The 25,274-nt window shown below is 38.4% G+C and overlaps 2 pseudogenes; one reads left to right on the top strand and one right to left on the bottom strand.

The window, feature by feature from the left end:
• The first annotated feature begins 1,858 nt into the window (after nt 1-1,858).
• LOC125120887 (olfactory receptor 1J4-like) lies at nt 1,859-16,979 on the top strand (annotated as a pseudogene).
• A 7,033-nt stretch (nt 16,980-24,012) lies between these two features.
• On the bottom strand, nt 24,013-25,049 carry LOC125120886 (olfactory receptor 1N1-like; annotated as a pseudogene).
• Nucleotides 25,050-25,274: the final 225 nt, after the last annotated feature.

Genomic DNA, 25,274 nt, shown 5'->3' with positions numbered 1-25,274 from the left:
GTATTTACAAAGACAGCTGCTCATAAAATGAATTTCTCTGGGCTCCAAGACACAATCCTGGTTGATGTTTTTCAAAGACTAGTTAATGTCTATTAGTAGGTGAAAGGTGAAGGCAATTATGATAATCATCCCCTGGAAGTAATAAAGTTATATAGCTATTAAAATGAATTCATGAAATTTATGATGTAATTTTTGAAGGAACATAATTGAAAATTTTATGTAGGCAAGTTTACAACTCTTTGTAAAAACAATTCAGATTTTATCATAATCATCATGTTTATTATTTTTAAACCTGGAAGGTTTTTAATTTTTAATTTTTAGTTTTTGTCTTTTTAGGGCCGCAGCCATGGCATATGGAGGTTCCCAGACTAGGGGTCCAATTAGAGCTGTAGATTCCAGCCTAAACCACCACCACAGCAATGAGAGATCAGAGCCATGTCTGCAAACTACATCATAGCTCATGTCAACACCAGATCCTTAACCCACTGAGCGAGGCCAGGGATTGAACCCACAAGCTCATGGTTCCCATTTGGATTCATTTACACTGCATCATGATGGGAACTCCTAAACCTGGAAGGTGTTGTTCACAGCTCGCATATGTGCCAGACATTCAGCAAAACTGTGAGAGAGAACATCTTCTTAAAGGGGAAAGTATGAAAGCCAAGGAGTTACAATCATTTTCTACCTAAGTTATTTGAGATGATACAACAAAATTATAAAAGTTGTTGGCAGAACTTTAATTATCTGCAAGATTTTGTAACAGACCATTCATGCACACACACACACTGCTGAGTGACGTATAAAAGCATCTTCCTTCACTAGCTCAGGAGTGACAAATTAAAAAATTTTAGCTCAAGGGTATGAACTAATTTTTCATTTTCTCCCCAAAAGACTTATATCTAGAGTGGGGAGAAGCCACAAGCTCAAACCTTAAGTGAGGAAGTGGTACACTCTCTTTTTAACCAGATCCAAAGCAATGAAAAAGTACTCATTTTATCAGCCAGGACAGAACCTAGGGGACCTAGGTCAATAAATTCTGTTGAGGGACAATTTGGGAGTGATAAATGCACTTCCCTTAACTATTCCCCGTGGAGGTGTGCTTTTGTCAGATACTAAAGATAGTCAACTATTTTGGGTATATAAATGAGGACTCATTATTTGCAGATTCATTTAGAGAATGTTCACATTGATAAGCTCATTTAATGCTCCCAATTATTCCTGAGGGAGATAGTATTTTTCCTATTTCATTGCAATGAGAGTGGCTCAAAAGAAAATGGGCAAAGGAGAAGGTTTCAAACCCAAACACATTAACTTCAAATCTAAAACCCTGTTCCACTGCATCCCAATGGCTCTCCTGCAGCAGTGGGCTCTGTATCCTGTGGACCTCCTCCTTCTACATTCAGTCCAGATGTGGGAGGAGTGTTGATATTCATCCCTGGGGAATAAAAACATTTAGCCAGGAGTAATTTGGCTTCTGTTTCTCAGAAATAGAGTTTTGTTTCTTCTTACAGACATACCTGAATGCATATAGGGTTTTTTAAATTATGACACAAAATAAAAGTTGTAATAGGGCTCAAAATATATTCTTTAACCATAAGAATGGGTGTGAGAAGCCTTCAGATATCTACTCCATTCAAACTGGCAGCAATAAAGACACAGAATCAAATGAAATATATAGTATTTTATTCTTCTTTTCAACAATTTATTTACTTATTCATAAAAATATTTTATACCTATGAGGTGTCAAGAAACTTGTGAAGTGCTGTGAATAAATATTTGGAAACACTTTTTTTTTTCTTTAAAAGAGCTCCCAGTCTAGTGAGCAAAATAGACAAAACAGTGTGTGTCAAATGATGTAATGAAGGTGAGTGCTGAGTTGTATGGGAGAACTGAGGAAGGGCTATCAAATCCAAATTTACAGGGTCAAGAAAAGTAGGTTTCAGGAAGGAAGTCTCAAGTAAACACAGACCAAAAACAACTGAAACAATAAAAGGTGATGTGGGCAGTTTAGAGACAGAGCATTTAGAAGGGAGCAAAACAGGAACAGGAAAACACATGGAGAAGAGAAAAGGTGACAAATTCAGGAAGCAGTTATCAGGAAAATTAGAATGGCTGAAATGTACACTTCAAGAGGTTTAGGATGAGGCTAGATAAAGTAGCATGAATGAATCATGCAGAACCTTGGAGGCCATGTCTTTATCTTTCTGACTTACTTCAGTAAGGATGAGAGTCCCTAGTTCCATCAGTTTTGCTGCAAATTGCATTATTTTGTTATGTTTATGGCTAAGTCATAGTCCAATGTGTATATATACCACATCTTCCTAATCCAGTTATCTATCGATGGACATTTGTTCCATGTCTTGGCTATTGTGAATAGAGCTGCATTGAACATGTGGGTGCATGTGTCTTTTGCAAGGAAAATCTTGTCTTAATATGTGCCCAAGATTGTGATTGCTGGGTCCAATGGTAGTTCTATGTATAGTCTTCTAAGGTACCTCCATACTGTTTCTATGGTGGTTGTACAAGCTTCCATCCCCACCTAGAGTTCAGAAGGATCTCTTTTCTCAACACCCCATCCAGCAATTGTTATTTGTGGACTTATTAATTATGGCCATTCTGACTGGTCTGAGGTGGTATCTCATGGGAGATTTGATTTACATTTCTCTAGTAATCAGGGATGTTGAGCATTTTTTCATGTGCTGCGTGGCCATCTGTATATCTTCCTTGGAAAAATGTCTATTCAGGTAATTTTCCCATTTTTCCATTAGGTTTTTGGCTTTTTTTTCTGTTGAGTTGTATAAGCTGTAAAATATATATTGAACCACAAAATACCCTGAATTGCAAAAGCATTCCTTATGAACAAAAACCTAGCAGGAGGCATAACTCTCCCAGAGTTCAGGTGATATTACAGAGCAACAGTAGTCAAGACAGTGTAGTACTGGTTCCCAAACAGACATAGAGACCAATAGAACAGAACATAGAACCAAGAAATAAACCCAAACACCTATGGTCAAATAATCTTTGACAAATAAAGCGAGAACATAAAAATGGGGAAAAGACTGTCATTTCAGCAAATATTTCTGGGAAACATGGACAGCTGCATGCAAGTCCATGAAATTAGGACACACCCTCATACCATGCACCAAAATAAACTCAAAATGTCTTAAAGACATAAATATAAGACAAGACATCATCAAACTCCTGGAAGAAAACATAGGCAAAACATTCTGTGACATCAATCTTACATATGGTTTCTCAGGTCAGTCTTCCAAAGCAGCAGAAATAAGAACAAAAATAAACAAGTGGGACCTAATCAAACTGACAAGCTTTTGTACAGCAAAGGAAAAAAAAAGGAAACAAAAAGACAACTTACAGAGTGGTAGAAAATAGCTTCAAATGATGCAACTGACAAGGTCTTAATCTCTAAAATATACAAATAACTGATACAGCTCAACATCAAAAATGCCAAAACCAATGGGAAAAAAAATTGGGCAAAAGACCTGAATAGACATTTCTCCAAGGAAGATGTACAGATGGCCAGTAAGCACATGAAAAAATGTTCAACATCACTCATCATTAGAGAAATGCAAATCAAATCTACCATGAAAAACCACCTTTTTTTTTTTGGAACGTTGCTTATATTGCAACTCACTCACTCTCCTCCTCTAGTGTTTTTTTTTCCTTTTTTTTGTATTTCCACAAAGCCTCAACCAAAACCAATCAGAACAATAAAATGTTAAAATGTGAGGCCCAGGTAGGAAGTGGTGAATACCTGCACACAAATCTTGGCCTCAGCCCTTGGCATCCATCACTGTGTGCCTTTGTATGGTTGTTGATCCTTCTTTGCCTCTGTCTCCCAATCTGGTTTAGCACAGTGTCTAGCATATAGGAGGTTCTCCATGTGTCAGTTTATCTGGAATTGCATTCTTGCATATGCAAAATTCATTTTGTACATCAAAACCTATGCTTTTAAAAACATAAACTAGATAGAACATAACATAAAATGCAAGAATATATAGCACCATCTAGGTATTATCCCAAAGCAGCACTAAAATTTTACTTTTAAAAGTGCTTCCTGAGTCATAGTGAAGATAGAAATGCTGATTCCTAACAGTCAATGATAAAAATCACTAAGCCATAGAAAATTAACTTGTATTCCTCCAGGAGCCAACTCTGAACCAAGAATTAAGTACAAATAGTATATTTGGGGATTGAAGAAAGCAGTAAGAGGGGAGTGGGAAAGGAAGATGTGGAAAGTAAGGCTATAGACAAAGGACGAATAGCAGACAATCATCACCCAGGTAACTGAAGCTAATTCCACTGTGGAGACACTAGAATCCAGCACACCTCAGATTTGTGCACTTTGATTTTACAAAGATGCTACTGGCCAATATTCTAGAAACTTTCTTCTCTGGCTTGTGTCTAAAATGTAGGACTTCAGAAGTCTGAGTTGAGGGTCTCTCCAGTCCTTCTGATCTGATATACACAACATTGTGGCAGTAACACAGGGTCACCACAGCTAGAAAGAAGCTTCCGAGATAAAGTTTTGCTCTACCTATCTGTTAACCTCAAATATCAAAAAGGACAAAATAAACCTTCAAAGATGATCTCAAGCTGGAAATAGTTCTTTGTTCTCTATATCTCACTCCTAAGACTCATTAATGCCACAACAAATGATCCTGTTATTCCAAAGGTTAATTTTAAAGAACATGAAGTTTTTAAATTTAAGTTAACTTTTCTGGGAAGTTTAAGCATCAGCATTTTTTCCCATAGTGCAAGATTGTTTCCTTTATCGGTTATTTTTCATCTATTTTTTTATTTATTCATTTATTCTTGCTATCTTGTTCTTCCTTTAAACCACTTTTATTCAATTGACTTTATTTATTTTATTTGATGTAACCAAACCTAATAATACAAAAAAATAAAGTGACTATGCTTTTCTCTTGTCACTTTGCAATTCCTAATGATTTCCTTTGGGTCAACTGTGAGTATGGCACAATAAGATCCTTTTGAGTAGGATACTGTTCTACCAAATTCTCAGAAGCCACTCAGTCCTTTGGCTATTTGGATCTCATTGGAGCTAGTAATTCTTCTTTTTTAACTCTCTGCAGCTTATCATCTGCTAAAGGATGATTAAGGCTTGGAAACAGAGCCTGGAACAGAAGGAGAAGTGATGATGCTTGAGGTCTTTCCTCCATGGGCTCATTCACTAAGGTCCCCAGCACAAACCTCTCTCCAGTGGGACACACTTCCTAGAGGAATCAAAGGGGAAATTGGGCAATTAATCTAGGTCTGAGGGACGTCTTTATCTGTAAATTACAAGTTCGTCTCCCAGTACCTTAGGGCTTTCTCCTCATTTAAGTATACCCTGAAATTCATAGTTTTGGGGCTTGTAGACAGGGATGAGAGTATGAGCTTATTGCTTTTCTTTTTGATGCTCAAGAGATGTTGAGAACCTTGGAAGCTAATATTAAGATCCCTTAAAGAGATACTTGGGGCATATTGAGCCACGACACATGGGATTATAAACGCAAACAAGGTCAGTATTGGGGATAGAATTGATAATGTTTTCTCAGCAGTATTTGGGCTTATATGTGGCTCTAGAAGCAGAAATATCAGAAAGCTGAGTTTTATATGGAAGAGAAGAGAGGATACAAAAGACAGAGAAAATGAGAGAGGTTGGGAGAATATTTAAAATCATGGAGTTACAAAGAATGAAGATGCAGTGGCTGAGAGAATGAGAACTGGGAGAGGAGGAAGGAGAAAATGAGAGAAGGAAAGACAAAGCAAAGGGATAAACCAAAAGGGAGAAAAAAGAAAAAAGAGATAAAATAGAGACACAGGGAAGAACTTTCTTATAGGAGGAATTTCACTTGCTTTAGATCCTGACATAATACAGTTCCTGAATATAGGATAGGGTGTTTTTGAGTCACATTTGTGATCAGTGGCAAATGCTTCTAATGAGAAGAGTATCCTCATTTCTTTACTTATTAGGTAGGAGTTAGCTCTGTGAAGCCATGCTATTTTGTTGTATACAAGGCAGAAAATGGGGAAGGAAATAGGGAATTTTGTTGTATACTTGTTCCCAGATAACAGGAGTACTTTATTATACCTGAAATCTTCCCATTACTGGTGTAGCAATTTCTTATTGCTGCTTTAACAAACTGTCACAAATGTAATGGCTTAAAACCCCACAGATTTATTATCTTATAGTTCTGAATGTCAGAAGTCTGATTGTTGGCTTTTCTTCTTAAGTCTCTAAAGTAAAATGTCTCTTTTCCTTTTCCAGCTTCTAGAGGCCACCTGAGACCCCATGCATTCATTATTTCGGTCCCTTTTCTCTGTCTTCTATGCCAGGATCATAACATCTTAAAATATATCTCTGATTGACTCTTCTGCTTCCTTCTTCTACATTTCAGGACACCTGTGATTACATTAGGTCCACCCAGATAATCTAGGATAATCATGTATTAAATTCAGCCTTAGTATATAAACCATAATTCCACCTGCACCTTAGTTCACCCTTGCCAGATAGCAGATCAGATCCACAGTTTCTAGGCATTAGGATGTGGACATCTTCCAAGGTTATTATTTCTGCTTACTGAAACTAACCAGCAAGTGTTGTATAAATGGTGGAACCATTTGATAGGGACGTGAAACATGGGATACAGCTAAAAATCTCAATTATTTTGGCATCTTTAGATAATCATCTTTATTTTCGTTATGTATAGTTGCATAGGTAGGAAAGGAAATGTATTGAACATATACTTTGCATAGATAGATTGAGCTGTTGTTATCATTTAACCTTCTCTGTATTGACAGTAGAAAATAAGCCACAAATAAATTCTCATAAAATATTTGCTAGGAGTCAGACTGGCCTTTGCTTTCCCAACATGACATGGGACCTCCGGGAACCCAACCACCAAAAGAGAGGCTAAGTGACATCAAATTTAAATGGACTTTTCCAGGGAAGTTGGAATGGAGACATCAGCAAAAGTCAGTGTGGTGGGGGTGAGGAGGAAAAGATTGAAAATGTAGCAGAGACACAGATTTCTCAGGGTCTTTAAGCAATATTAAGGCTGTTACATTTCATCTTAAGATAAGTGGAAATCTGTTGAGAGTTTTTAAACAGGGAAAGTTGTTTGGGCTTTTCAAAGAGGAATATTTTTAAAAATCCCTCTTATTCTGCAGTATGGAGAATTGGTTAATAAAATTCAGAGTTTCTTAAGGACCCTCTCTGAATTGGAAACAACAAAATGGATGTATATCAGTTGGTGTTCTTTATCAAATATGATATCATACTTTATATTATTTTCTTTCAAAAGTATGCCTCCCATCTGAAGTTTATTTTTTATTTTTCAAGTTCTTATTTATTTATATTTATTTCCCCAATGCATTATTGTTTTCCTACTGTACAGCATGGTGACCCATTTTCACATCAACAGATGATGGATTAGGAGAATGTGGAATATATACACAATGGAATACTACTCAGCCATAAAAAAGTATGAAATAATGCCACTGGCAGCAACATGGGTGGAACTAGAGACTGTCATACTGAGTGAAATAAGTCAGAAAGAGAAAGACAAATAACATATGATATCACTTAAATCTGGAATCTAATATATGGCACAAATGAACCTTTCCACAGAAAAGAAAACCATCTGAAATTTAACAGTGGTTGTTGAGGTCACATCTTCTACAGGATTCTGTGCATTGGTTGATGATTTGGACTACAAACCACAAAACATTGTTGGGGCAATAACCAGCCTGATGTATCATTTCCATGCACTAGTCCTAAGTAACACAGATGCACAAATTCTATTTTGTCATTGAACCAAGAAAAGGAGGCTCTCTTTAATGTTCCCTCATTGATAATTCTTCTAATTCCCTTATGTGTCAGTGTAAAAGGAATATATGAGAAAAAGCTTGTTTCCCACTTTGCAAAATAAAACATGTAATTTTCATCTGTTATAATCAATTAATTGAGAGACCTTAATATTTTCAAGCATTCTTAATTCCCAGCAGAGAATAGCAGCATGAGGAGGGAGGAAACAGAGCCACATGTCTGAGTTATTCCTCCTGGGTCTCCCCATCTGGCCAGAGCAGCAGGGCGGGTTTTTTACCCTGTTCCTGGGCTTGTACCTGACCATGGTGTTGGGGAACCTGTTCAACATCCTGCTTATCAGGCTGAACCCTCACCTCCACACCCCCATGTACTTCTTCCTAAGCCATTTGGACCTCATAGATGTCTCCTTTTCATCATGCTGATGAACATGCAGACAAAAAACCTATCCATCTCTTACCCAGACTGCATCACACAGGTGTATTTTTATATACTTTTCAGTTGTCTTGATAATAACCTCCTTGTAGTGATGGACTATTACAGGTATGTGGCAATCTGTCACCCTCTCCACTACACCACCATCATGAGAGAGGAACCCTATGCTCTGCTGGTGGCTGGCTCCTGGAATCTCTCTTGTGCCAGTGATCTTTTTCACACCCTCCTGCTGGACCAGGGCTCCTTCTGTGCTGACAACATCATTCCCCATTTTTTCTGTAGCTTCCCCAACCTACACAAGCTCTCCTTCTCAGACACCTCTCTGAATGATCTGGTCACATTGACTGGAGGGGCTAGGGTTGTGATTTTTCCACTGAGTGGCATCCTGGTCTCTTATGGCCACTTTGGGCTCTCCATCCTGAGGGTCCCCTCTACTAAAGGGATCTGCAAAGCCTTGTCCACCTGTGGCTCCCACCTCTCTGTGGTGTCTCTATTCTGTGGGACAAGTATGGCAGTGTACCTTTCCTCCTCATCAGGCCAGTCCCATGACAAAGACATCATTGCTTCTGTGATGTACACAGTGGTCACCCCCATGCTGAACCCTTTCATCTACAGCCTGAGAAACAGAGACATGACATTGGCTCTGGGGATTCTTTTCAGAAAAAGTAACCTGTTAGCCAAGTGAGAGTCATTAAACCATGTGTTTATTTACTCACTGACCATGTCAGAAATGCTTGAAAATTGTGTGTTGAGCACCCATGTCTAGTATTTTCTAACTGTACTTTAAATGATCATTGTTATTAGATCAATATATATCACTTTAGTCATATCTCATCCATTTATTATCTGATAATACTAAATATGACATTACCCACAATGCACTTTCAACTTATGGTGTCAAAGCACCAAAATCATTTGTGTGTGTGTGTGTGTGTGTGTGTGTGTTTACATTTTGGTTTTTTTGTGTGTGTGTTATATTTGTTTTTTTTACAGATTTTTGAGGTGTATGTGTGTGTGTGTGTATATATATATATATATATATATATATACATATATATATATAATATTTTGTCATCTATCTTGGGCATTGATTTTCTGATTATTTATTTATATATTTATTTATTTATTTATTTTATTGTTATTTCCCCAACACATTTTTTTCCACTGTACAACATGGGGACCCAATAACACATATATTTATACATTCTTTTTTCTCCCATTGTCATGCTCCTTTGTAGGTATCTAGACCTTGTCCTCTGCTATACAGCAGCATATCATTGTTCATCCATTCCCAATGCAATATTTTGCATCAGTTAACCCCAAGCTCAAATCCATCCCACTCCCTTCCCCTCCCCCCAGGCAACCACAAGTCTATTTTCCAAGTCCATGATTTTCTTTTCTGTGGAAAGATTCCTTTATCCTGTATATTGGATACCAAATATTAGTGATATCATATGGTATATGTCTTTTTCTTTCTGACTTACTTCACTCAGGATGACGGTCTCCAGTTCTGTCCATGTTGATGCAAATGGCATTATTTCATTCCCCTTTATGGCTGAGTAGTATTCCTTTGTGTATATATACAACATCTTCCTAATCCATTCATCTGTTGATGGTTATGTGTGTTGCTTCCGTGTCTTGGCTATTGAGCTACAATAAACATACAGGCACATGTGTCTTTTTTAAGGAAAGCTTTGTTTGGGTATATGCCCAAGAGTGGGATTTCTGGGTCATTAGGTATTTCTTTGTATAGATTTCTAAGGTACCTCCATACTGTTCTCCATATTGTTTATACCCACTTACATTCCCACCAACAGTGCAGGAGGGTACCCTTCTCCCCACACTCCCTCCAGCATTTGTTATTTGTGGACTTATTAATGATGGCCATTCTGACTGGTGTGAAGTCTTATCTAATATTTATTTTGATTTGCATTTCTCTAATAATCAGGGATATTGAAAATTGTTTCATGTGCTTGTTGGCCATCTATATATCTTTGGAAAAATGTCTATTCAGGTCTTTTGCCCATTTTTCAATTGGGTTGTTGGCTTTTTTGCTGTTGAGTTGTATAAGTTGTTTGTCTATTTTAGAGATTAAGTCCTTGTCAGTTGCATCACTTGAAACTAGTTTCTTCCATTCTGTAAGATGTCTCTTTGCTTTATTTTTGGTTTCCTTTGCTATGCAAAAGCTTGTCAGTGTGATGAGGTCCCATTGGTTTATTTTTGCTTTTACATCTGTTGCTCTGGGAGACTGACCTGAGAAATTATTTGTCAGGTTTATGTAAGAGAATATTTTGCCTATGTTATATCCCAGAAGTTTGAATTTTGTCATATTTTATATTTAAGTCTTTAAGCCATTTTAAGTTTATTTTTGTGCATGTTGTGAGGGCATGTTCTGGTTTCATTGATTTGTATGCATCTGTCCAGGTATCCCAACAATACTTGCTGAAAAGTTTGTCTTTTTCCCATTTTATGTTCTTGCCTCCTTTGCCAAATTTAATTGACCATAGGTGTCTGGGTTTATTTCTGGGTTCTATATTCTTTTCCATTGGTCTCTATGTCTGTTTTGGTATGAGTACCACACAGTCTTGATGACTGTGTGTTTGTAATAGTGTCTGAAGTCTGGGAGAGTTATGCCTCCTGCTTTCTTTTTGTTCTTCAGAATTGCTATAGCAACTCTGGGTCTTTTGTGGTTCCATATAAATTTTTGGATTGTTTGTTCTATTTCTCTGAAGAATGTAATGGATAATTTTATAGGGGTTGCATTGAACCTGTAGTTTGATTGGGTGAGTATGGCCATTTTTACAGTATTAATTTTTCCAGCCCAAGAGCATGGAATATCCTTCCATTTCTTTACATCTTCTTTAATTTCTTTGATGAATGTTTTATAGTTCTCAGCATATAATTCCTTTACCTCCTTGGTCAGTTGTATTCCCAGGTATTTGATTTTTTAGGGTACAATGTTAAAAGGTATTGCATTTTTGTATTCCTTTTCTAAAATTTGTTAGTGCACAGAAATGTGACTGATTTCTGAGTGTTAATATTATATCCTGCTACTTTGTTGAATTTGTTGACCAGTTCAAGTAGTTTTTTTGGTTGAGTCTCTAGGGTTTTCTATATACAGTATCATGTCGTCTGTATACAGGGACAGTTTTACCTCTTCTCTTCCTATTTGGATGTATTTTATTTCTGTTCTTTGATTGCTGTGGCTAGGATTTCCAATACTATGTTGCTAAGAGAGGGGAGAGTGGGCATCCTTGTCTTGTTCCATATTTTAGTGGGAAGGCTTTAAGCTCTTCTCCATTGAGTGTTATATTTGCTGTGGGTTTGTCATAAATGGTTTTTATTATGTTAAGGTTTTTACTCTCTGTACCCACTTTGGTAAGTGTTTTGATCATGAATGTATGTTGAACTTCTTCAAATGCTCAATCATCTATTGAGATGATCATGTGGTTTTTGTCTCTTCTTCTGTTAGTTAAACATTTTGCATTATGTTGAATCATCCTTGTGAACCTGGGATGAATCCTACCTGGTCATGTTGTATGATTTTTTGATATGTTGTTGGATTCAGTTGGCTAAGATTTTGTTGAGAATTTTTGCAATTCTTGAAATTGTTCCATGTGCACTTGAGAATGTATATTCTCATTTTTTTGGATTTAATGTCCTGAAAATGTTGATTAAGTCTAACTTTTCCATTGTGTCCTTTAGGATCTCTGTTTCTTTGTTGATTTTCCATCTAGAGGAACTGACCATTGATGTGGTTGGTGTGTTAAACTCTCCTGCTATGATTGTAATCCCATCAATTTTCCCTTTTATCTGTGATAGTATTTGTTGGACGTATCTGGGTCCTCCTATATTAGGGGCATATGTATTGACAATTGTAATATCCTCTTCTTGTGTGGATCCGTTAACCATTATGTAGTGTCCTTCTTTGTCTTTCTTTATGGCCTTTGTTTTAAAGTCTATTTTGTCTGATATGAGTATTGCAACTCCTGCTTTCCTGTCTTGCCCATTGGAATGAAATATTTTTCCCATCCCCTCATTTTCAATCTGTGTGTGTCCTTTCCCTAGCGTGAGTTTCTCATAGACAGCAGATTGAGGGTTTTTGCTTTTTTATCCAATCTGCCACTCTGTGTCTTTTGATTGGAGCATTCAGTCCATTGACATTTAAGGTGATTCTTGATAGATATGTGTTTATTGCCATTTTAAACCTTGTTTTCCAGTTGATGCTATGTTTCTCTTTTCTTCCTTTCTTTCCTTAGCTGGATGGTGCTCATTTATTTTATACTTGAGTACTCTTCTTTTCAGTTTTGTGAATGTAACTGTCAGTTTTGTTTTGTGGTTGCCCTGTTTTTTAAGTATGTAAATCCCTGCCTATATCTGCTTTCTTTAGCCTGATAGTCATATAGGCTCAATCACATCATTAAAATAAAAAAGAATCTCTTATATTTTTTTTTTGCTTTCCTTCCCTACATTGTATGGTTTTGATGTTTGTTTGTTTTTACATCTTCATGTTTAGATCTATATGCTGGCTTATTTAACTGACTGCTTTCCAATTGTGGTTTCCTCCATCATAATTCTTCCTTTTTCCTTCTCTCTCTCTCTCTTTCTCCCTCTCTCTCTCTCTCCCTCTTTTTAATTTAGAGAAGCCCTTTCGGTATTTTTTTTAGAATGGGTTTATTTTTGCTGTACTCTTTTAGCTTTTTTGTTGTTGTTGGAGAAATTTTTTTTCTCTGACAAACAATTCTTTATTTTCCATTCCATTTGAAATGATATTCTTGCTGAATAGATATTCTATGTTGCAGATTTTTTTCTTTCAACAGTTTAAGTATGTCTTGCCACTCCCTCTGGCCTGCAGTGGTTCTGTAAAGAAATCAGTGGATAGCCTTATGATTGTTTGCTTATAATTAATTCTCTTCTTTAATCTTGCTGCCTTTGGAATCCTCTCTTTAACTTTTGCCATTTTTATTATAATATGTCTTGATGTGGGCCTGTTTGGGTTCAATTTGTTTGGGGCCCTCTGTGCTTCCTGTATCTTGATGTCAGTATCCTTTAGATTTGGAACATTTTCAGTCATTTTTTTCAAACATATTTTCAAGAAATCCCCTTTTCTTTCTCCTCTCCTTCTGGTATTCCTATTATGCATAGATTGGCCAGCATTATATTATCCCACAGGTCTCTATTGCTTTCATGTTTTTTCCTTTGTTTTTCTTTCTGCTGTCCTATTTGGGTGATTTCCATTATTCTATCCTCCACATCACTATTTCACTCCTCTGCATTATTCATTCTGTTCTTTATTACCATTATACAGTTTGTGTCTCTGCAAATGAATTTTCTCATTTTTCTTGGCTCCTCCTTATATTTTCTAGTTCCTTTCTAAATGAACCTGCATTACTGTTCATATCATATTTTAATTCCTTCCATATTTTCACTATCTCACTTTTGAACTCCAAGTATGTCAGTCTGTAGAGTTCAATTTCGTTGTTGACTGTTTTAGGTGAATTCTCCTGTTCCTTTAACTGAGAACAGTTTCTGAGCTTCTTCATCTTGCTTGTATTTTTTTTTCTTTGAATTTGGGGAAGCCAAACTGTAGACTTGTAATGCTATTTCTATGCAAGAATACCTCTTTGAATTTTTTGGGTGGGGCACTATTTATTTTTGGTGTGGGAATTTGAATATTTGCTGTATCTTTCTTTGGTGTGAGGAGGGTGTTAGCATCAGGATGCTTAATGTGTTTTCAAGGAGAAGGAGGCAATGTATAGGGGTAGCAGTCAGTCCCTGTTCATTGGGTTCTCAATAGAAGCAAAGATCTGCAGGAAAGTGTTAATTAATAGAAACCATTGTAGGAAGATAAAAAATGAACAATGGAAGGGTGAAGTAGTTTGACCTTGTCATTTGTTTCATGTTTGTTTTATTTGGATTTCCATCAGGAAGTGGAGTTCATTTTAAAAGTAGCAAATCAAATAGGAACATGGGGAGAAAAATCCTTCTTCACATCCCAGAGTATGACCTGTCAGGGGAATCATGAATCTGTTAGGAAGGACAAGTCAGGAGTTCTGCCCACATCTCAGTCTGGACTCCTGCACAAATGGCATCTCCCTGATGTTCTTACAAAGGACAGTGTTGCCTCACAGTCTTCCCTGAGAACCATCTGCCTGAGAATCACCTGGCCCCAGGTCTCATGAATGAGCATCATTGGATGTGGAGCTGGGATCTGCATCTTTCACAAGCTCCCCATGCGATTCTACAGAACATCCTGGTTTAGGGACCACTGTCCTAGGGCATCTGTCCTGGAGGCAGGAGGAGGAAAAGTGAGCAATTAACACAGGTGTAATGCATGTCTCTTATGAAGAACTTGGTGCCATATGCCCTTCAGTCCTCTCCCTCGTGGGTATAACACAGTCTTCATCTCTCCATTTCTGAAAGTGGTGAAATAACTGATGAGTAAGCTGTAAGCTTATGACTCTTCTGATGCTGGTGAGAAGTTCAGGACCACAGAAGTTGTGGCTATATATGGTATCAGTGTCCTACAGAAAATGTAAGAAACTAACCCATAGCCCTTGCAGCTAAATCACTTGAGCATATAGTTCAGAGAAGAACTGGATATCTTTCACTGGAAGCATGTGTGTGTGTGTTTGTCTGTGTGTCTCTTCACAGGTGCCCAGTATTTCTCTGTGCTCTTGCTTAATCCACTTCTTATTACTAGTTCCTTAAAGGGGAGGGCGAACATAATTTGATTCTGACTTCTCTTGACAAGAGTACGTTTCATTAGTGATTGTGGATGTTGACAGGCTCATGAGAGGTTGTTGAATTAGGAGGAGATTGATAATCATGAATAGTAGTAAAATAATACATAACTTCCAGTAAAATTTTTAGCTTTTCAAGCAGTTATACTGCATGGCTAAACTCAAAAACACTTTGGTTTAATCAACAGATATATTTCTTTTTAATCTTTATACATAGTGGACATTTTGACTATTTTTGATCCACTTTGCTTTCAATATATGTTGTTGAATTTTTCTCTATATACTTTGATTATGAGTTTCAGATTTAAATGTTCAGTATTTTACAACATGAAGCTCAAACCTCATGACTGTTTTTTAATTTTATTTATTTTTTTATGTTTTGGTAATTTTAGGGCCACAACCACAGTGTACGGAAGTTCACAGGCTAGGAGTCGAATAATAGCTGTAGCTGCCAGCCTAAACCACAGCCACAACAATGGGTGATCCAGGAAGTATCTGCAAGCTATACCACCCCACAAGGCAATGCCGGATCATTAACCCACTGAGCAAGGCCAGTGATCAAACCTGTGTCCTCATGGATATTAGTCGGTTTCAGTACCACTGAACCATGATGGGAACTCCTTATGATTGTTTTTAAATGTACAAACAGAATAGATATTAGGACACTTGAATTTACTATCCCTATGCTAAGACGGTGTGACACTTTCTCTTTACTAACTAGACACAGCTGCAAGTCATGACTTAGAGGCTGCCTCTCCCATAGATGATGGAAATATGCCACTGATCTAGTTTCTCTTCTGTATCAAACTCTCTTCTTTGTTGGTAAATTTGCTCATTTCATGTGATGATACAATCCACTTTAAAGGATTTTTTCAGGGACAGGTCAGTGTACTCAGATACTGGCATATTCACCAGTAGAAAAGTCTTCTTTTTTTCCTGGCTTCTATAAATCAAATTATATTGATTTCTGCTTCTCTTACTCCCCATCCTTCCCCAGGAGACAGGAGAGGAGCATGAGGATGGACAACCAAAGCAGTGTGTCCGAGTTCCTCCTCCTGGGGCTCCCCATCCAACCAGAGCAGCAGGGTGTGTTCTTTGCCCTGTTCCTGGGCATGTACCTGACCACAGTGCTGGGGAACCTGCTCATCATTCTGCTCATCAGGATGGACCCTCACCTCCACACCCCCATGTACTTCTTCCTCAGCCACTTGGCCCTCACGGACATCTCTTTTTCCTCTGTCACTGTCCCTAAGATGCTGATGAACATGCAGACTAAATATCCATTAATTCCTTACGCAGAATGTGTAACACAGATGTATTTTTTCCTACTTTTTACTGATGTAGACAATTTCCTTCTCACCTCGATGGCATATGATCGGTACATTGCCATTTGTCATCCTCTCCATTATACCACCATCATGAGAGAGGGAGTGTGTACCTTACTAATATCTGCATCTTGGGTTTTATCTTGTGCCAATGCCCTTTGTCACACCCTCCTGCTGACCCAGCTGTCATTTTGTGCTGAGAACACCATTCCCCATTTCTTCTGTGACCTTGATGTGCTCCTCAAGCTCTCCTGCTCAGACACATCCATCAATGAGCTGGTTATTTTCATAGCAGGAGTGGCCATCATTATCCTCCCATTAAATTGCATCTTGGTCTCTTACGGCTGCATTGGGATCACCATCCTCAAGGTTCCATCCACCAAGGGCATCTGCAAAGCCTTGTCCACCTGTGGATCCCACCTCTCAGTGGTTTCTCTCTATTATGGAACAATTATCGGGCTATATTTTGTCCCCTCATCCAAAATCTCCAGTGACAAGGACATAGTTGCCTCTGTTGTGTATACAGTGGTCACCCCATTGCTGAACCCCTTCATTTACAGCCTGAGGAACAGGGACATGAAGGGGGCCCTTGAGAAACTCTTCCACAAGGTATCAGTCTTGTCTCAATGATGTTTGCTCATCTTTATAACAGACACATATAGTCACATAACCCCAGATCTTACACCCCTTATCTCAAGCCCAGGTTGGTATAAGTGCTCACTATTTCATAACATGAACTGCATTCTATTTATTTTCTGTTTTCCTAGGAATTTCTTAGTATGAATTGTGACATCTAAATTGATATTATTGATTGTCACTCTTGTGTGTTAGATTGAGCAATAACACTGCTAGTAGTAAGACTTATGTATTTCTTCTTCTTTCCCAAGAGAGAATATATTAGTTATTTTTATAATTGGTCTATTGAGGTATAGTTGTCACATAAATGCAGTATATATTTAATGTGTACAGTACATTGTTATTGATACATGTTCATTGTGAATTAGCTACCACAATCAAGCTTATTAATGAATTCCCCACCTCTTTGTAGTTATTATTTTATTTTGTGTGTGTGTGTTGAAAAGACTTAATTTAATATCCTTCTTCCTAGCAAATACCAAGTACACAATTCAGTATTGTTAACTCTACTCATTTTGCTGTACATTCAATATCAATAACTCTTGCTTAATTGAACTTCATACATCATGCTAGGTGAAATAATTCAGACTCAGAAAGCAAATATTCTGTGATACCTCTTATGTGTGGAATCTAAAATTCTATTCTCAGAGAAGCAGAGAAGAGAATGGCAGTTGCCATCAACTGGTGGGAAGGGGTATGTGCCAATATTGGAATTTATTTATGAATTGTTGGAAATCATGGCTAATAAGTCTCCCTTGGCAGATAAAGTCTGCAGAATTGGACATTTGTAAAGCGTCTCCTTTTCTTTCCCCACTTCTCATTCAGTTCTCTTCTATATTATTTTGTTAGTAGAAACAGTGGTGGATAAGGAGAATAAACTCTTTAGTTGCCTTTTTTAGCTCCAGAAAACTATACACAGCTATGAGTTCAGTTCCTCCACTTACCAGAAAAGGACTTGAAATTTCTTCTTGGTTTGGGGAACACTGATCACTCTTATGGACTGAAGTGCCTTTCTCTCAGTGGTTCACTCTCAGCCCAGTTGTCCATGGAATTTTATGCCTGCAGATGTGAGTTTGAAGACACTGGCTGTGTCCAGACAGAGAATGAGAAAGCCAATGAAAGCATCCATGGTCTGGATTCTTCTGTTATTCCCACTGAATTTGAACCTATCTCATACAATTTCTTCATTATATGTCTTTGTGGAAGTCATTTCTACTCAGCTTAGTGACAAAAAGTTTGTGTGATGAGCCTAAGTAATCCACCTTTTTAGTCTCCAGTGAACCACCTAGTTCTATTACTTCAGGCTGTGGTTAGTTAAGGATGAACAGGATCAAAGATGCTTCTGAGGAGTTCCTTGATGGCATAGAGGTTAAGGATTCAGTGCTGTCACTGCTGTGGCTCTGATTCAATCCCTGGCCTGGGAATTTCCACATGTCATGGGTGTGGCCATAAAAAGAAATTGTTTAAAAACATGCTCCTGAGACTCAGCACCATATAGCTGTAAGGGAAGAGTATTTGGGAAAGACAGATCTCAGTTGCAGGCTGTAACTATCAAAGTGTGTCACCTCACACAATCAACTTAACACTTCTGAACTTCCATTTCCTCTTCTGTGTATGCAGAAAAATCATAAAAACATTGAATATATTTTTGATTTGAAAGAAATAAAATACCAAATTTGGCTTATGATGACAACTGACTTAGAATAAAAATCACTGGCTTTCCTTCCCTATGAATCAGAGTTGAGTTTTGGAGCAGACCTTGCACAGATCCTCCTGAATTATCGTAACTATGGGACCATGGCAGATAGATTATCCTCCCCAAATCAAAGTGAAACAGTGGTCCTAGGATACAGCAGCACATCTTTCTGACTGAGCTAGAACCAAATTACTAATCACAAATGGATGAGTAAGATGTTGGGTGAGTAGATGGGAAGAGACAGATCAGAAAAGCATCTTACTCTCTACATTTTTAATATTCGCTCAGATTGACCCTTGATGAGGTTCTGATGAAGTTTCCATTTAACATCCTAGCTTTCTTTGTAGAAGGACAAGGGCATCTTCCACCAGCATCCCACCTGATTAAGCTGCAGACATGGAGCCACTCAGTCTTATCCAGTTCCAGAGCCAAAACCTGAACCGGGCTTTGACCTTTTTGCTGGTCTAGAGAAAGGGTGCCTCCTTTGGCCAGACACACCCATGGGTGCCTGGCCCAGTTTCCCCACTGTCACTGGACATCTGTCTCTTGGATCCTTGACTGTTTGCCTGCCCCTGTAAGACCCATTCCCTAAAGAGGTCAACACTGTTGTTCACATCTTCATCCATGGGCTGTTGATACTGCTCTGCATGGATTTTTCTCAAGAAATATGAAATCCTTGACCATTTGCCTGCCCTGTAAGACCCATTCCCTAAAGTGGTCAACACTGTTGTTCCCATCTTCATCCATGGGCTGTTCTTACTGCTCTGCATGGGTTTTTCTCAAGAAATGTGTGTGATGGGAAGTGCTTTATTACCACCTGTCCTGCTATATTGGCTTTCCTTAGTTGTAGGCATCCAAGTCATATTGATATGAATATGTATATAAAACTTTTGGAACTCTCTAAGTATGAGTTTTATTTGAAGCATCCCAGGTCTGACTCATGACCTTCTATGGTAAAGCATCTCATTGGACTTAAAACAAAGTTTGCTACATTTTTGAAAATCATGAATGGGTAATGAGATCACCAGTTAATAAAAACTTCTGGAAGGGAGTCATTATTGACACTTCAACTACTAGTTTACATCCTTCTTAAAACCTAAAAATAGGGAGTTCCCATTGTGACTCATTAGTTAACGAACCCTACTAGCATCCATGAGGATGTGGGTTCAACACCTGGCCTTGCTCAAAGAGTTAAGGATCTGGCACTGCTGTGAGCCATGGTATAGGTGTGAGATGTGGATCAGATCTGATGTTACTGTGGCTGTGGCCAGAGGCCACAGCTCTGATTGGGCCCCTAGCCTCGGAACCTCCAAATGCCACAGATGCAGCCAAAAGAAGACCAAAAAAAGTTAAAAACATTAATTCTTTCTTTTTTATAGTCGTTTCCCCAATAAAATCTTTTTTTTTTTCTACTGTACAGCATAGTGACCCAGTTACACATATATGTATACATTATTTTCTCTCCAATTATCATGCTCCATCAAAGTGAATAGACATAGTTCTTGGTGCTAAAGAGCAGGATCTCCTTGCTAATCCGTTCCAAAGGCAAAAGTTTACATCCATTAACCCCAAGCTCCCAATCCATCCCAATCCCTCCCCTTTACCCTTGGCAACCACATGTCTATTCTCCAAGACCATGATTTTCTTTTCTGTGGAAAGCTTCCTTTGTGCCATATATTAGATTCCAGATATAAGTAATATCTTATGGTATTTTTCTTTCTCTGTCTGATTTACTTCACTCAGGAAGAGAGTCTCTAGTTCCATCCATGTTGCTGCAAATGACATTGTTTTGTTGTTGTTTATGGCTGAGTAGTATTTCATTGTGTATATATACCACTTCTTCCTAATCCAATCGTCTGTCAATGGACATTTGGATTGTTTCCATGTCTTGGCTGTTGTGAATAGTGCTACAATGGACATGATGGAGCATGTGTCTTTTTCAAGGAAGGTTTTGTATGGATATATGCCCAAGAGTAGGATTGCTGAGTCATATGGTAGTTCTGTGTATAGCTTTCTAAGGTACCTCCATAATGTTTCTATAGTGGTTGTACCACCCATTCCCACGAAGATTTCAGAAGGTTCGCTTTTATCCACACCCCCCAGCAATTGTTATTTGTGGATTATTAATGATGGCCATTCTGCCTGGTGTGAGATGGTATCTCATGTTCATTTTGATTTGCAGCTTTCTAATAATCAGGGACATAGAGCATTGTTTTAAGTGTTTATTGGCCATCTGTATATCTTCTTTAGAGAAAACTTTCTTCAGGTCCTTTACCCATATTTCCCTTGGGTTGTTGGCTTTATTGCTGTTGAGTTGTGCAAGTTGTTTGCATATTTTAGAGATTAGGCCCTTTTCAGTTGCATTGCTTGAAACTATTTTCTCCCATTCTGTAAGGTGTCTTTGTTTTCTTTTGGGTTGCTTTGCTGTGCAAAACCTTGTAAGTTTTATGAGGTCCTATTGGTTTATTTTTCTTTTGTTTTGGGAGACTGACCTGAAAAAACTTTTTAAGGTTGATGTTAGAGAATGTTTTGCCTATTTTCTCTTACAGGAGTTTGATAGTATCTTGTCTTATATTTAAATCTTTCAGCCAATTTGTGTTTATTTTGGTGCATGGTATGAGGGTGTGTTCTAGTTTCATTGATTCGCATGCAGCTGTCCAGGTTTCCCATCAATACTTGCTGAAAAGACTGTCTTTTTCCCATTTTATGTTCTGCCTCCTTTGTCAAAAGTTAATTGACGAAAGGTGTCAGGGTTTATTTCTGGGTTCTCTATTCTGTTTCATTGGTCTATATGTATATTTTGGTACCAGTACCACACTTGTTTGATAATTGTGGCTTTGTAATATTGCCTGGAGTCTAGGAGAAGCCTCTGCTTAAAAAAAAAAAAAGTCAAGAACAAGGCAATTACCCTAAAGAGTTAAGGGGTCCCAAGAAACTCATCACCCTACCCCTGCACAGATCCCAAATAAAACATCTTATATACATTAAACTACCAAAATGCAAAGACTTAGAAATAATTTTAATTCACCATGAATGATCTTAATGTCAACATTATACTAACCTTAGTTGACATGGGTGACCTGTTTTAATTGAAGCTTAAATTTATGAATTGGGAGGTGGGTATGACAGGACATTTCAAGAGATAAAGAAGTTGGGAAATGCTAATACAGTGGGAAGGATTCTGGTTGGATGGGACCCAGTCTCATTTCCTTGTCTGCTTGGGGCCTGTGGGAATAGCCTAAGTCTAGCCCTAGATAGGGCTCAAACATGTAATTCACTGTCTGTGGTTTATGATTTCTTGGGGGTCAGAATGAGTAATGAAGGTGAGCTGATTGGGCCAGTTTGAGCAGCAGGTCCAGGATATCAGAGGGGTCATGGATGGCCGGGTAATCTCATATCTTAGCCTCCCTCATGTCCATGAACTCTGTCATCAGGAGCCTGAGACTCTGCCAGGAGACTCCCTCCTGTAAAAGCTGACCATGAGGAGTAGATTATATTGTATAGACATTTCAGAGGACGTAAGAGAGGTAGAGGTCAATGACTTTGGGAGACTCTCAGTGGCCCATAATTTACGACAGTCGATGTCAATAGAATGAGAGTAGTAGATAAGGAGATGAGAGCCCCATCTCTGATTATATGGGAAAGCTCTCCTCACACAATCAAGGACCCCTAGAGAGACTACATGGAAGGGAGACCTTGGGAGAACACAAGTTCAAGTCCTGTTTCAGATCGTATACAAATGGAATCCTCAATTACCGGGACACAGCAAACAGCTTGAAATTATACACACATGTACTTTCTACTGCTGAAGCCTGGGAGGTTTTGATTCTTTGAAAGATGCTCAGTAATTATTTATGGAGAAATATAGGAATTAAGAAACATTTTAAGATAGACTGAGTCTGAAAAACAAACTGCATTTGGGAGGGGTTTGAGGAAGCCAGTGGACTCTTGTCCCTCCAGAGGGATATGAGGAAGTCAAAATGATATGGTCTTTATTTTTAAACAGTATTTAAAAATATATATATAGTTGATTTACAATGTTCCTTCAATTTCTGCTGTACAGCAAAGTGACCCAGCCATACACACGCACACACACTTTTTTCTCATACTATCTTCCATTATGTTCTATCCCAAGAGATGAGATTGGACATAGTTACGTGTGCTGTGCAGTAGGACCCCATGCTTACCCATTCCAAATGCAATGGTTTGTATCTACCAACCTCAAACTTCCCACACCCTCGCCACCTCCCATGGCAAACCCAAGTCTGCTCTCCATGACTGTGATCAACAATAACATTTTTTAATGTTTCTGACATTCCTTAGATGCCCATAGATAATTTTTTTCTATCTCTGCAATTAAGATGCTGGTGTCTCTTTTAGCTCTGAAGCCAAACCTGAAGGCAAATAAGGAAAATGGTGCTTTGTTCACACCTACAGGTAACAAAAACTGACCTTTGTATTGAATACTTATGAGCAGTAGGGTGAAGAGGCAACAAAAGGAACTCAACCATTCTTATTGACGAGATTGTGGAAAATCATGGCACTTTGAGTAACCAGCATGGAAATCTGAACTTTGAATTTCAATCTTCTTATGGGAAACTCTTCACCTATTCTACATCTCCTGGAATATGATATCCTGTCTTTCTTTCTTTTGTCTTAACCTCTGCTTATTTCTGTAAACAAGAGAGATGACCTCTAATTTTTTAAAACTGACAAATTAACAATATGCAATGAGTGTTATGAAAGCTGGGCCCATACCTTGCTCAGTGTTCTATCCCTAGCACTTATAGCAGCTCTCATCACCTAGGAAGCATCAGGTGTTTTGTTATCTAGTAAAGGAATCTCAGAGAAAAAAATTAATATTTTTAGGGCTATACATATGGCATATGGAGGTTCCCAGGATAGGGGTCCAATCAGAGTTAGAGCTGCTGGCCTATGCCACAGCCACAGCAATGCCAGATTCAAGCCACATCTGTGACCTGCACCATAGCTCATGGGAACGCTGGATCCTTAACCGACTGAGAGAGGTCAGGGGTCAAACCCAAATCCTCATGGATCCTAGTTGAGTTCATTAACCACTGAGCCATGACATGACCTCCTCAGAGAAAATGTAGTATATTTCTGAGCAGAGGAGGTATGCAGAGTAACAACAGTATTGATAATAATAGCTCTCATCTATTGAAAATGTACTAGTAGAAGCCACTCTACTAGATGCATTTCATAGTTAATCTCAGTTAATTCTCCAGATCCCCCATTTAGATAGAGGTTATATGCACCATCTTATAGATGAGAAGCTAAGGCTCAGAATGGTTAGGTAACAGGATTATATTTTCATGACTCTTGTGTGGCAGACCCCAATGTGGATCCAAGTTTGATTATAAGCCTCTGTCTTTTCAAAGAAAGTTTCTCTCGGTCTATATAAGAAGAAAGAATTCTCCTATGACTAAGGAGCCTCCTAAGGGTGCCCTTCATGTCCTTGTTCCTTAGGCTGTAGATAAAGGGGTTCAACATGGGGGTCACCACTGTATACATTACAGCTGCTACAAAGTCTTTCCCTACAGAAGCAACAGAGGGAAGGCACAAGTAGGCACTGAAGAGGGTCCCATAGAACACAGAGATGACACAGAGATGGGAACTGCAGGTGTAAAAGACTCTGCCTCCCACACCATGAGTTTGGACTCTCAGGATGGCAGATACAATGTGTATGTAGGAGATGACAATGCACAGAAAGTGGACAGTGAGCTCTGTGCCTCCTAAGGCAAAAACCATCAATTTGTTGATGTGGGTATCAGAACAGGACAGCCTCAGGACAGGAATTATGTCACAGAAAAAGTGGGATTTTTCCCCAACAACACAGGAGTACAGCTGAGCCATGAGGAGGGTGTGAGTGAGGGCAACAACGTGGGTGAAGACCCAGCATGAGGCAAGCAGCAGGGCACTAACTCACAGACTCATTATTGTGGAGTAGCGGATAGAGTGGCAGATGGCCATGTAGTTGTCATATGCCATCACTGCTAGAAAGAAGCTGTCAAGGTCACCTAACATCAGAAAGAAATACATTTTGTGAGATGTTATGACGCTGAAATGTGTACAATTACCAGCATCTTGGTTACTGTGGAGGATGTTAAACTCATGTCAACAAAGGACAGGTTGCCAGAAAGAAGTACATGGGCATGTGGAGGTGGGAGTCAGAGCCGATGGCCAGGATGATGAGTAGGTTCCCAGTCAAAGTGAAAAGATACTTTCACAGGAAGATTCCAAAAAATAACTGCTGTTGCTGGTGACCCATATAAGACTTGAAGGAAAAATTCAAAGTTGCTGGATTGGTTTTCTAAAGATCTGCAGCATCGGGGAGGTAGGAAGGACATTTAGAATGTGAGATTTCTTCTAGAATGCTACATGTGCTGCCTCCCAAATCTTCCAACTCTCAAATCTCTCTTTAAATTCATTTTAATCCCCAGTCCTGACTTCATCTCTGAGCTGATGCTATTTCCTTTCTTTCTTTTTATTATGAATATTATAGCTTTTTATTTACTCTCTCTTTCCATCTGGTCAACCTTTAATATGGAGAGCATTCTCCCAAGTTGTCTTTG

Source organism: Phacochoerus africanus, chromosome 2 (genome assembly GCF_016906955.1).
Source record: "Phacochoerus africanus isolate WHEZ1 chromosome 2, ROS_Pafr_v1, whole genome shotgun sequence".
Lineage (NCBI taxonomy): Eukaryota > Metazoa > Chordata > Mammalia > Artiodactyla > Suidae > Phacochoerus > Phacochoerus africanus.
This window is presented reverse-complemented; position numbering and strand designations above follow the sequence as displayed.